The sequence below is a fragment of the Gossypium arboreum genome, chromosome 7, assembly GCF_025698485.1.
Source record: "Gossypium arboreum isolate Shixiya-1 chromosome 7, ASM2569848v2, whole genome shotgun sequence".
NCBI classification, from domain to species: Eukaryota; Viridiplantae; Streptophyta; class Magnoliopsida; order Malvales; family Malvaceae; genus Gossypium; species Gossypium arboreum.
The window spans coordinates 17,079,366-17,094,686 of NC_069076.1; the positions used below are offsets into that span (position 1 = coordinate 17,079,366).

General features: G+C 36.3%; 1 non-coding gene across 1 annotated transcript; it reads right to left on the reverse strand.

Annotated features, from left to right (window-relative positions):
- Positions 1–9,158: 9,158 nt before the first annotated feature.
- On the reverse strand, positions 9,159–9,264 carry LOC128295720 (small nucleolar RNA R71). The gene has a single exon (XR_008286279.1). It is a non-coding gene; the product is annotated as a small nucleolar RNA R71 (small nucleolar RNA).
- Between the last annotated feature and the right edge of the window lie 6,057 nt (positions 9,265–15,321).

Genomic DNA, 15,321 nt, shown 5'->3' on the forward strand with positions numbered 1-15,321 from the left:
GTGAAGGCTTAAAGTTGCTGAAATTTTTAAGCTTTCAAACCCCCTTCAATGGCTGATTTTCGGTGGAGAAAGAAGATGAAAAAAATGATTTTATCATCTTTCTTTTAATTTCTCCTATTTTACTTAAAATAAGCTACCTAACCTACCAATTAACTCACAATCAAGCTCACAAACATCACAATTAACTAACCAAATTTTTCATGCACTCCTAAAAACATGCTATAACATCTAAGAAATTATAAAATAATTTATTCGACTCTGGATTTGTGGTCCCAAGACCACTATTTTGACTAGGCCCTAAATCAGGCTATTACAGAAATCACTAGCTATAGAAAGAACGTCGAGCAGAACTCCAGTGTGAGCTCTGTGTATATGAGCTCCACGATGGTGAAAATTTTGTCCCATGAACTCGTGTCAATCAAAACTTGAACTCTACTAGCTAGATGGACCTCTATAGTGCTTCCCAATAGATGCAACGACCCAAACCCAAGGGTTGCTCCTTTAAGTGTTGATACTGATCCTCATATGGACCTGGAGAGAATTGCAGAAATAGATGACTCACAATTTTCAGAGGGGTCGAGGACAAGGTGGAACCCGGTATCTTCCACCGTTTAGAGACGGGGATGGCAACCTTGGTCTTACCTCTAGTATTTGTCATAAAGTACCTGAAAAAACAAATACAAAACAACTATGTCAGCACTAAAGTAGGTTAAGAGAGCATATGCAAGAATAAAAATATAAACACAATAAACCAAGAGCAATTAATCCCACAACAAGAACCGATTCACTAAACAAAACTTAACTAATTCAAAAAAAAATATATAATAACTAAATCTAATAATAATAATTCTAACAATAATAAAACTACTAGAAATAATTATTATAATAAAAATAAAAAGAGAGGGGACAAATAGTGTTAGGGCCGGCAGTCGCGGTGGTCGACGGAGGCAGGGTCAATGAGAGAATGAAACTGAGGGGATTGAGAAGGACAGATGGGTTGGGGTGTCTCCATTGGAAGTGTTTGGGGTGTAAGGGAGATAGAGGGAAGGTGTAGGCCGAAACCGAAAGAAAAAAAAAAGAAAAAAAGAAAAGATATGTGGATGTGGATGTGGGCTCAGGGGGAGGGAGATTGTAACACCCCTAACCCGTATTTGCAGTCGGAACAGGATTTCAGAGCATTCCCAAAACATTCAAGAAATTTTACAATTAATTCTTATAAATTACTATTCATTTATCGGGATCATTCATAATGTCCCTTGATTGTGCCCTCGAGGCCCAATACAAGCTTTAGAATTGAGTCGGGACTAAATTAAGACCTTTAAAAATTTTTTGCAGCTTTTCAAAATTTTTCCAAGGTGCAAGACTCACACACCCTGTGGTTTAAGGGACACGCCAGTGTTGGAGGTCGTGTTTGACCCCGTGAAACTCTCTGACTTGCACACACGTTTATGCCACATGCCCTTATGCTAGATCATGTGGTTAATTAATTCAATTCAATATTAGGTGCAGGTTTCACACTGCCAAGACACACGCCCGTGTTCTAGGCCGTGTGGCACACACGGCTAATACACATGCCCGTTTCTCTGCCCGTGTGCCTAATTCTAATCATTCTATTTCTTAAAAATTAAAGTGCAGGGGACACATGACCTAACCACATACTCATGTTACCGGGCTATGTGTCACGCACGGTCTAGACACACGCCCGTGTGGATAAAATGAAGCCATTTCTAGCTCCATTTCTCACCCAAATTTTCACCTGAGACCTGCACTTGAAACACACATCCAAAACCAACCAATTCAAGCATTCAAATTAGGCAATCTTCATCATTCAACAAGGCATATCACTACATGCATATGTGTTTACAAAGTTACCTTGGAATAATTTAGGCAATAGCATCATTTGATCACATATACATAACTTATCACATGTGAATATAACATCATAACCTACTTAAACATGCTAAAATAAACCATTACTAGCCATTCCAATGGCTAGGTTACAAAATAACACTTTCAAGCCACTATGGGCCAAGTTGTCCTATACATGCCATTATACCAAAATAATTTTAATAAGTATACCCAAAATGACTAGTTGATAGTGTGACGATGCTCTAGTGATCTCCAACCTTCACGAGCTTCTGAGCACTATAAATCAATGAAAAATAAAATAGAGTAAGCATTACATAATTAGTGAGTAAGTATAACGGAAACTAAACTTACCAATCTTGTTTATTAAAATCTAGGCATACAATGTTATGTTTCCATCAATTTGGCTAAATTGCCTAATCATATACATTCAACCAAACATGTTAGTCACAAAAATATTCATATCAATCAAGTAACATAGGTGAGCTCATCAAGCAATATTCTTTCAATTCATTATCATTTCATCTCAAGGTTTTCATGCCATGTCAAGAGTTTTATGTCCGTTGAATCATTGAATTCCGATGGATGCTCAAGTAGTACACTCGACATGTACGATTCGATAATCCATCAATTTCTTCTTCAAAGGTACCCATTAGGGCACTTAACCAAGAAACACTCTCTCGAGCCACATATCATATAATAGGATTACTAGTCCAAGCTAAATCATTTATAGAACATATGCTCAGAAAAGCTCGATTAGAATTACCAGTCCCAGTTAAACCCTAATCATAACGTATGCTCGAGGGGTATTATATCAAGATTACCCATCCGGGCTAAATCCTTTCTATAACACGGTCAATGGGATTACTCGTCCAAGCTAAATCCCTTCTGCAACAAATGCAGGACCTTATTAGTTTCGGGAAAGCGTATATAATCATCGAAATTCAACATTCAATCGAGACTTAACCCTTTATCACCATTTCAAGCATATATTAAGTTTCTCATTATAACATTCAAGTAATGCACATCAATATAAATCACATTCCATACAACACAACATTCAATTAAACATATTTACATGTCGGATTAAGTTACACGAACTTACCTCAACACTTGTTCGCGTAAAAGTCTACTAATCCGAAATCTTCTCTTTTCCTCGATCTAACCTCGAATTAGTCCTAAGCTTGGAAAATGAAAGTTGTGCAAATGAATCCCTATTCCAAGCCTAACCAAAGCCCCATTATAAATTTCCAAGCACATGTATTCATAAAATTTTAGAATTTTTCATCAAATTTTACAAGTTTTCATTTTAGTCACTAAATCATGTTTTCATGAAAAATTACTTTGTAAAAGTTGTTTATCTATCAATAATCTTTCATTTTCTACCATAGATTTCTAATTTCCAGCATAATACATCCATGACCCATTTCATACCTTGATAACTTTTCAAATTAATCTCTCAAATAGAGAGAATAAGCTATCCCGATTTCAAAAATACCAAAATTACTAAAAACTAGACAAGAGAACTTACCCAATTAGGCCTTGAAAGTTTCTTTCTCTCTCCTAGGGTTTCCATGTGTTTTAGGTTGAAGATGACATAAAATAAGATGATTTCTTTTATCATCCTTTTAATTAATTAAGTATTTTGGTATTTTCAATTTAGTTCTTGCCCTTTTTCTATAATTCCATGGATGAGTCGTCAAGAAAAATCTACATACTTCTCTTAATGGTCTAATTACCATATAAGGACCTCTAAATTTGAATTCAATAGCTATTTGATCCTTATAGCTACTAGAATTCAACTTTCGCATTTTATATGATTTAGTCCTTCTCTTAATTAAACACTTAATCGATAAAATTTTCATATCAAAATTTTCACATGGCATATCTACCATATTACAGATCATATAATAAAATAAAAATAAATTATATTTTGGGTCGGATTTGTAGTCCCGAAATCACTGTTCCATTTCACTGAAAAATGGGCTGTTACAACTCTCCATCCTTTAGGGATTTTCGTCATCGAAAATCTTACCAGTAAAAAGGTTCGGGTATTGCTTCATCATAGTATCCTCTAGATCCTAGGTAGCCTCTACAATACTGTGTCGTTGCCAAAGAACTTTTGCTAAAGCTACTTTTTTATTTCTTAACTCTTTTGTTTCCCGAGCTAAGATTTTGATTGGTTCTTCACCATATGTCATCAGGATGAATCTCTACTTCTGTTGGAGAGATAACATGTGAAAGATCGGATCGGTACCGCTGTAGAATAGACACATGAAAAACATTATGAATCCGATCAAGCTCTAGTGGTAAAGCTAACCGATATGCAACTGGTCTAATTCTTTTAGTAATCTCATTTGGTCCAACGAACCGTGGACTCAGTTTTCCTTTGCGTCCAAACCGGAGAACTTTTGTCTAAGGCGACACTTTCAAGAATACTTTGTCACCGACTTGAAATTTTATTTCTTTTTATTTCAAATCAACGTAGGACTTTTGACGATCAAAGGCTACTTTCAAGCTGTCTCGAATTACCTTCACTTTTTCTTTGGTCTCTCAACTTTTTCTCACTGAGTTCTGTCCAGTACAATAGAGTTCTACATTTGCGTCCATAAAAGGCTTTATACGGTGCCATTTTAATACTAGACTGATAATTGTTATTATAAGCAAATTCAACCAAAGGCAAATACATTTCCCAGTTACCTTCAGACTCAAGTACACAACACCGAAGCATATCTTCCGAGATCTGTATTACCAATTCAGATTGACCATCTGTCTGAGGATGAAATGCAGTATTAAAGTGTTACTGAGTACCTAGAGCTTCTTGCAATTTGTTCCAGAATTGAGATGTAAACGGAGGATCTCTATCTGAAATAATGGAGATAGGTACTCCATGCAACCTGACAATCTCAGGGACATATAATTCGGCCAATCTATCCAATGAAAAATCCATACATACCAGGATAAAGTGTGCAGACTTTGTCAACTGATCAACAATTACCCAAATGACATCTTTCTTCCTTGGAGACATGGGTAATCTCGTTACAAAGTCTATGGTAACTCTTTCCCATTTCTATTTCGGTATCGTAACCGGCTGTAATAGTCTAGAGGGCAACTGATGTTCAGCTTTTACTTGCTGGCATATCAAACACTTAGATACAAACTCAGAAATATCTCATTTTATCCCAACCACTAGTACATCTTTTTCAAATCATTATACATTTTATTACTACCAAGATGTATAGACATGTAACCATTGTGAGCTTTATTCAAAATCTTCTGTACTAGTTCTGAATCTTTCGGTACACATACTTTGCCTCTAAATAACAAACAACCATCAACCCCGATCTAAAATTCTGAGTCAGGAGTTGATTAGCTTTGTACCTATCTTGTTTACAACTTACTATCATTTTTCTGAGCTTTAGAGATATGTTGCAAAAACATTGGTCTAGCTTTTAACTCGGTTATTATTGAACTATTATCAGACAATGATAATCGGGTATTCATTGCTCGTAGAGTATACAAGGATTTTCTGCTCAAAGCATTGCCACTACATTAGCTTTCCCCGGATCGTAGTCAATAAAAAAATATAATCTTTCAATAACTCAAGCCATTTGCGTTGTCTCAAATTCAAATCTTTCTGTGACATCAAGTATTTTAGACTTTTATGATCAGTGAATATGTTACATTTTTCACCAAATAAGTAATGCTGCCAGATTTTTAATGCAAACACTATGGTTACCAATTCAAGATCGTGTGTTGAGTAGTTCTTTTCATGTGGCTTTAGCTGTCGAGAAGCATTGGCTACGACTTTACCATCTTGCATCAAAACACAGCCTAAACCATGCAATAACACAATGACTCTTCTATCAATAAAGCTTTTAATCTGTTAAAACTCTGCTGACATTTTTCAGTCCACTCAAATTTTACATCTTTCTGTAGCAAACGAGTCATCGAGGAAGCTATCATTGAAAACCTTTTTACAAATCTCTGATAATAACCAGCTAGTCCCAGAAAACTTCAGACTTTAGATACATTCTTCGGTGGCTTCCAATTAACAATGGCTGAAATTTTATTCGGGTCTACTCTGACACCTCCAGCAGATACTATATGCCTAAGAAAACTAACTTTCCTAGCCAAAATTCACGTTTACTGAATTTGGCGTACAATTGTTTCTCTTGCAGGGTTTGTAACACTATTCTCAAATGTTCAACATGTCCGTTCTCATCTCGAGAGTAAACCAAAATATCATCTATAAATACCACCACAAACTTGTCTAAATACGGGCTAAAAATTCTATTCATCAAATCCATAAACACTGCAGGTACAATTGTCAAGTCGAATGACATCACAAGAAACTCATAGCGTCCATACCTGGTCCTAAAAGCTGTCTTTGGCACATCCGATTCTTTTACCCATAGTTGATAATAACCAGAATAGAGATAAATATTTGAAAATACAATGACACATTTTAACTAGTCAAACAAGTCTTCAAGACGAGGCAATGGATACTTGTTCTTTATTGTAACTTTGTTGAGCTGTCTGTAATCAATACACAGCCTCAACGATCCATCCTTCTTCTTTACAAATAGAACCGACACACCCCAAGGTGAGAAACTAGGTCTAACAAAACCTCTATCAATCAATTCTTGCAACTGTACTTTCAGCTATTTCAATTGAGTAGGAGCCATTCTATAAGGTGCTATAGATATAGGTGTTGTACCGGGAACAAGATCTCTAAAGAACTCCATTTCTCTATCTGGTGGTAAACCAGGTAATTCTTCTGGGAATACATCAGGAAATTCACATACAACTGGCATTAATTGAATCTTTGACTTAGATACTTTAGTATCCAACACATATGCAAGGTAAGCATCATAACCCTTTTGGACATATTTCTGTGTCGATATTACTGAGATCACATTAGGTAATCCATCTAGTTTATTAGATTCAACACAAAGCGATTCACCATTCTGACATTTCAATACAATATATTTCTGTTTACAATTCACCACTACATCATATTGGTTCACCAATCCATTCCCAAGATGACATCAAATTCATCAAATAGCAGTAACATCAAATCAGTCGAACAACGATAATCTTTTACCATCAATAGAAAGTTCTTACAAACTTTATCCACCATAACACATTGGCCCAAGGGGTTTGAAACTTTAACCACAAATTTAGTGAATTCAACACTTAAATTTTTAATAGACAATAGGTTCGTGCATATGTATGAATGTGTGGATGATAAACAATAATTTATACAAATTTTTACCCCATGCTTAACACATTTTATGGATGATTTTTCCTTAGAATTGGTGAATTTGATGCTCCTAATGCCTTAATTTCATGTTTTATACTTAGGTGAGCATAGGAGAGTGAAATGAACGAGAAATGGGCCAAAAAAAAGAAAATGGGCCAACGTACGAAATCAACAAGACCTGGACTTCCTCATACGGGCAGACCACACGGCCGTGTCAATTTAGCAGAATCGAAGCATGACTCACACGGGTAGAACACACACCCGTGCCATTCTAACAGGCTCGAGCGCAGCCTGAAGTAATCGTAAACGGGCGTGTCACACGGGATGTCCCTACTGAGCCCAAATTGAGTCTAATTCAGAAAAGGATAATTTCGAGGGTTCTTAGGCATTCCAAAGCCTATAAATACACCCTATAGGAGGAAGAAAGACATACACAGAGAGAAAGAGGCAGGGAACTACTCAAGGGAAGCCGATTGATCCATCTCAGAAGCCGAATTCACCATCAAAACTGAAGATCTCCCCTCAATTTCCCTCCAGGAGTTTTGGGTTTCTTTATGTTTTGTATTCATTATTCTTCTGAGATGTTTTCCTTTTTGGTTATGAACTAAATCCCCTAAATACCTAAGGGGAATGAAACCTAAGACGAATCTTGTTATTATTTTCTAAATTGTATGATAAATATTTAACTTGTTCTTAATTACGTGTTCTTAATTCTTAGTTTGATATCCCAGGATACTGATTCAAGATAAGCTCTTATTCAGAGGAAGAATAGACCATGTGTAAGAGTACATTTGTCATAATTAAGCGGAGTTGATTGCGCACCTAGAGATAGTGTGACAAGATTTTGCCAGATTAGGGTGAAACCTAATAAGGGGATCCATAGATCGAGTTAATGCAACCCTAGGGTGTTAATTAGAGAAAAATCTAATTAGTCTTGAATAGGGATAATAACATAACTTAGGGATCTCTACGGAATAAGTTAAATGAATAAATCATCTGATTCGGAGTCAGAATAACAAGTGAAGTCTAGGTGGACTCTTCCTTAGGCATGGTCTTAATTCAATCGTTTTCCAAAAGTAATCCCCCAATTCTATTTTTCTGTAAATTCTTAGTCTAGCTAATTAGTTAGTTAAAACAAACCCCTTTATTCTTAGGCTGGATAATAAAAAGACAGTCATTACTAGTACTTTTAGTTCCTTTGGGTTTGACAATCCGGTCTTACTAAAACTATACTACTGTTCGATAGGTACACTTGCCTACATTGTAATAATAGTTAGTTTCAAGAACAATTCTTTATAAATATTTAAAACCTGTCACACAACATCGCATCAAGTTTTTGGCGCCGTTTCCGGGGAACTAAGATATTAGGAACGCTCAATTTTTACTATTTAGCCATTTATTTTTCTTGCAAGTTAATTCTATTTTATTATTATTATTATTTATTAATTTACTTTTTCTTTCGTCAAGACCACTACGTTTTGATGAAGAAATCAATCGTACAGTTCACAGAAACCAAAGAGAAATAAGATGAAGCTTAAGATACACAGAGAACGAGCAAGAGGACAATATTCAACCCCCAACTGAGGATATGGCTAAAAACCAAGACAATCAACTACCTCCTGCGATACTCATTGAACTAGCAAGTCAAAATCCTGCTCCTCGTACTATGTATGATTATGCTAAACCTACTTTAACAGGAACTGAGTCAAGTATAGTTAGGCCTGCTATTGCTACAAATAATTTTGAACTAAAACCTAACACTATTCAAATGATACAACAATTTGTTCAGTTTGATGGTTTGCCGGACGAGAATCTAAACACTCACTTGGCAAATTTCCTAGAATTCTGCGATACATTTAAAATTAATGGAATTTGTAATGATGCCATTCGTCTTCGGTTATTCCCTTTTTCATTGAGGAACAAAGCTAAACAGTGGTTGAACTCGTTACCACGAGGGTCAATTACTACTTGGGAACAAATGACCAAAAAATTTTTGTTAAAATTTTTTCTCCGACTAAAACGGCCAAATTACTTAATGATATCTCTTCTTTTATGCAGATGGACTTAGAAAATCTTTACGATGCATGGGGGAGATACAAGGACCTACTGCGAAGGTGTCCCCACCATGGATTACCTCTATGGTTGCAAGTTCAAACATTCTACAATGGTGTGAACCCCTCGACAAGGCAAATGCTTGATGCAGCAGCCGGGGGAACCATCAACAACAAAGCACCTGAAGAGGCTTATGAATTTATTGAAGAGATGTCACTGAATAGCTATCAGTGGCAAGTCATGAGGACTAAGCCAACTAAAATAGCAGGCGTTTATAACATCGATTTGGTTACTATGCTGTCAAACCAGGTAGAACTTCTAAATAAAAAGATTGATGGTTTACTTGGTTCTACTTAGGTACATCCAGTAATGAGGTGCAAGCTTATTTCTTTCATACGAGCTTACTAAGCTATATAGCTTACTCCATTTTACTTTCCATGTTTTACAGTGTCACCAAGCTAGCTCGGGTTGAAGATAATCGGAGATCGCATCACACTATCGAACTATCATTTTGGGTATCGACGATCTTAATATTTTGAGTATATGGCATGTATAGGGACTTGTTAATGTTGTTATATGTGTCATTATGAATTTGGCCAAATGTATTAGCTTGTAATTTTCAAAGGCTTGATGTGGTATTTGGCCATGTAACTTTGGTCATTTTGGTGGAATTGGTTGTAAGCATATATATATATATATATTTATATATGCATGTAAATGGAAGAGGAGCATGCACAGAGTATCAACCCTTCAACCCTAGCATCAAGGAGGAACAAGTCCAATATATAGGTAACAATAACTCTAGATCCCAAAATAACCCATATAGTAACACTTATAATGCAGGTTGGAGGAACCATCCCAATTTCTCGTGGGGCGGTCAAGGAAATCAAAGGCCACAGAATCCTCCAGGCTTCCAACAACCACCCTACCAACAAGAGAAGAAATCGAACCTTGAAGAGATGTTACCTAAATTTATCTCGGTGTCAGAAACCCATTTTCAGAACACCAAGACAACACTTAAAAATCAACAAACGTCGATCCAAAGGCTCGAAACTCAGATAGGCCAGCTTTCCAAACTAATCTCTGAACGACCACAAGGTAGCTTGCAAGTAATACTGAACCCAACCAAAAGGAACAGCTTAACGCGATTAATGTTCAAGATGAAGAAGGATTCGTTGAGCCTGAGCCTGAGCCAGAACTGAGGCAAGAAACTGTGATGTGTAGAGGTCAAGGTGAGGTAGGTCATAATAAAAATAAATTAGTGAATGTCAAATATAAACCTCGTATGCCATACCTTAACGTGATAAGGAAAGATCGCTCAGATGAACAAATTGGTAAATTCTTTAAACTCTTAAAAAAATTACATATTAACTTACCATTTATTAAAGCTCTATCGCAGATGCCAAACGCAATGAAATTTTTAAAGGAGCTTTTAGCAAATAAGCGAAAGTTGGACGAGGCGTCACATGTGGAGCTAAACGCAGTTTGCTCAGCTATTCTACAAAATAAACTACCTAACAAACTAAAAGATCCTGGGAGTTTTACGATTCCTTGCTTAATTGGTAGTTTAGATGTTAATAATGCATTAGTTGATTTAGGGGCTAGTATTAACGTCATGCCCTACAAAATGTTCAAACAATTAGGTCTTGGGAAACCCAAACAGACCAGGATGAGCATTTAATTTGCAGATAAAACTATAAGATTTCCTAGGGGGTATTATTGAAGATGTGCTAGTTAAAATCAATAAATTTATATTTCCCGTTGACTTCATTGTTCTAGACATAGAGGAGGATAGCAACACTCCTTTGATTTTAGGGCGGCCCTTTTTAGCAACTGTTAAAATAATTATTGATGTTGGCACAGGTGAGCTCACACTCCGTGTGGGAGACGAAACAGTCACCCTTCAAGCTCGCAATTCTGGCGACACATCAGAAATTGAAAGTGATCGTCTAAACCATTCTACTAAAACTGACAATATGGTGCAACCTACTTTGCAAGAAATGAGTCTGAAGGCAGTACATGAGCCATTCTCAAGCAGTAGTAGAGGAGCTATTCATGAAGATCGAAGGCTACAAATCGAGGAGCTAGATGAATGGCGAACGCATAAATCGAGAAAACATGATAAACCAAAACTACGGCAGAACGAGCTCACTACCTTCCCAAATCAACTTAAGGTTGGAGATAAAGTATTATTAGATGCCGCATATCCTCACATTGTCATTACCAAACCGAATGAAGAAATCCCTCTTATGGTACTTAGCATTTTCCCATTCGGTACAGTCGAGGTAAGTCATCCCAAGTTCGACACTTTTAAGGTAAACAACACCCGTCTAAAACCTTATTTTGATGAGAATGATAGCAGGAATGAGGAGTATAAACTCCTCGAACCACCATGACCATTCAATGGAGAGGTAAGTCGAGCTTAGACTATAAATAAGCGTTTCTCGAGAGGCAACCCGAGCACTAACTGTATTAAATTATTTAAATTTTACTGTTTAACACTTAACTTACTAACAGAGCTCTTGAATACAGGTTTACCACAAAGACAATGCCAAGCACACAGGCGTACTTAAGGCCGTGTGAAAACAGGGCAAAGATTTCCCCAAAACGGGCAATAATAAATCGCCACGGTTGTGCAACTTGGCCGTGGGTGAACTGCCAAAACAACACAGGCGTGCAACATGCCCGTGCCTTGAAACCGTGGCCAAAACTGTCAAATTGCACGCCCGTGTCTAGCACCCGTGGACAATACTGTCAAAATAACACGGGCGTGTGTAGAGCTACACGGCTGTAGGAGAAGCAAACCACATCACACACGGTCTTGTAACATGATCATGTAGCCACATAGCCTAGACACACGGGCGTGCCCGAGGGCCATGTGACAATATCTCACTTCGCGACAAACACGGGTGGGACACGATCCACACGGGCATGTGAACCGGCCGTGCCTCTTGAAAAATTAGATTATCTATCTTATTTTATTTTTCTTTTATTAATTTTTGAAATTTTTTTTAAACACGACTTATCTTTATGATTACTATCAAATTAGTCCCCTAATTCTCCTTTTGTCCTTCAGAATCATGTTTGTCCTCCAGCTTTATTTCCAACAACTCGCTCTCGCTAATCCAGGTTTCATCCATTTTTAACTCAGGAAGTTTCACTTTTCTCCCTATCTTATGAACTTACACTTACATTTTTCAAAATAACTATCTTTGTACATTGAGGACAATGTACATCTTAAGTGTGGAGGGGGGTATTCATTTCACTATCAGAAAAATCCCTAAATGGTTGCCTTGTTCTCTTGAAAAGCTCTCATATCATGTTTAGGATAAATTTTGATTGACTTATGACTTTTATTGATATATCTTGAATTAAAACATAGGCATTTATGCATTGATTGTTTAAAATTTGAGACATTAGGGAATCAAGCATGATAAGTTAATTTTTAAGAATTTAAAAATTTTAGGTTGTTTCTCTAAGTCTAGGTATTATCTTAAATTAGGATTCACAAGTTTAAACATCAAAAAGCCATAATTTTTTGTGAGATCTTGAGCCTTTAGAGCATCTATTATTTTTTTTCATGCTCACTGTCATTATGAGTGCGCCAGTATTGAATTTTTATTCTAGAACTTGCTTGATTATGCATGTCAAGACCACACCATTTGATTTAATATGAAAAAATGAGAAAGGCACTTAGGTTTAACCTACTCACTCCACAAAAGCCTACATTCACAATTAACCCTTAGTGAACCCCCTTGAGCCTAACAACCCATTTCTTGTATTACCCTTAATATTAACCTTTAACCCATTATTGTTGAAATCCCCTCAATTATTTTGATCCCAATTTTTGTCGAGATTTGATTTGAATAAATTGCTTAGCTATGTCCTGTTCTTAATAGTTAGTTATTTAACTTGTTCCTATAAAAAAAAAGTATGTATATATATTAATAGTAGTGATTTTTTGAGCCAAAGAAGTTAAATTCCATATTCTAAGAAGAAGCTCTATTGTACACGATTAATGGCTAGTCATTTTTCTAGTTAGGTAATTTTTCAATTCAATCTCGATTATAACTTTTTCTTTCAGCTTGTGACCACACCCCCTAACCAAGCCTCATTACAACCCTCTAAAGACCATTTAATTGACGTATCATCTCAATTTATAGTGGTGGAGATTTTATTTTCATGCAAGCCTATGGTAATGACTTTTCATTATTGACTATTGAGTGCTTCATTTATTATCCTTAAACACCTCGAGTGATTTGAGTGAATCGTTAGTGAGGATGTGAAACTCTATGACATTTTGAATCAAAGGTAATTACTTAGACGAGGGGAGACACCTATATTTTCATGATAAAGTGTTCAACTTGGAATGTTTGAAACTTTGATGTTCTTTCAGTTGAATTTTCAATGTATGATTACCTATGGATTATTTTGAGATATTATCAATAGAAATTATAAGTTGAAAAGAATTTATTTTGATTATGAGTTGAGAATTTTGCTTGAGGATAAGCAAATGCTTAAGTGTAGGGGTATTTGATAAACCGTAATTTATACATATTTTTACCCCATGCTTAACATATTTTATGGATGATTTTTCCTTAGAATTGGTGAATTCGATGCTTTTAATGCCTTAATTTCATGTTTTATACTTAGGTGAGCATAGGAGAGCGAAAGAAATGAGAAACGGGCCAAAAACGGAGAAAATGAGCCAACGTACGAAATCAACACGGCCTGGACTTCCTCACACGAGCAGACCACACGGTCGTGTCAATTTAGAAGAATCGAAGCATGACTCACATGGGTAGAACACACACCCGTGCCATTCTAACAGGCTCGAGCGTAGCCTGAAGTAATCGTAAACGGGCGTGTCACACGGGATGTCCCTACTGAGCCCAAGTTGAATCCAATTCAGAAAAGGCTAATTTCGAGGGTTCTTAGGCATTCCAAAGCCTATAAATACACCCTAGAGGAGGAAGAAAGACACACACAGAGAGAAGGAGGTAGGGAACTACTCAAGGGAAGCCGATTGATCCATCTCAGAAGCTGAATTCACCATTAAGACTGAATATCTCCCCTCAATTTCCCTCCAGGAGTTTTGGGTTTCTTTATGTTTTGTATTCATTATTCTTCTGAGATGTTTTCCTTTTTGGTTATGAACTAAATCCCCTAAATACCTAAGGGGAATGAAACCTAAGACGATTCTTGTTATTATTTTCTGAATTGTATGATAAATATTTAACTTGTTCTTAATTATGTATTCTTAATTCTTGTTTTGATATCCCAGGATACTGATTTAAGATAAGCTCTTATTCATAGGAAGAATAGACCCTATCTAATAGTACATTTGCCATAATTAAGCGGAGTTGATTGCGCGCCTAGAGATAGGGTAACAAGATTTTGCCGGATTAGGGTGAAACCTAATAAGGGGATCCATAGATCGAGTTAATGCAACCGTAGAGTGTTAATTAGAGAAAAGTCTCAATTATTCAATCTAGGGATTAGACGTTATTAGTCTTGAATAGGGATAATAACATAACTTAGGGATCTTTACGGAACAAATTAAATGAATAAATCATCTAATTCGGAGTTAGAATAACAGGTGAAGTCTAGGTAGATTCTTCCTTAGGTATTGTCTTAATTCAATTGTTTTCCAAAAGTAATCCCCCAATTCTATTTTTCTGTGAATTCTTAGTCTAGTTAATTAGTTAGTTAAAACAAACCCCCTTATTCTTAGGCTAGATAATAAAAAGACAGTCATTACTAGTACTTTTAGTTCCTTTGGGTTCGACAATCCGGTCTTGCTAAAACTATACTACTATTTGATAGGTACACTTGCCTACATCGTGATAACAGTTAGTTTCAAGAACGATTCTTTATAAATATTTAAAACCTTTCACACAAAATTGCGACCAGTGGAACCAGTATCAATCAAAGCAGTAATATTAGTATCAAGTAGAGGAAATGTACTAGTAATGACGACTGGTGCAGAGTCATCTTCCCTAGCACGAATATCATATGTCCTTAAAGGTGCTCGTGCCTCAGATCTAATCGCTATATCTGATAAACCGTAATTTATACATATTTTTATCCCATGCTTAGCCCATTTATGAATGGTTTCTCCTTAGATTTGGAATATT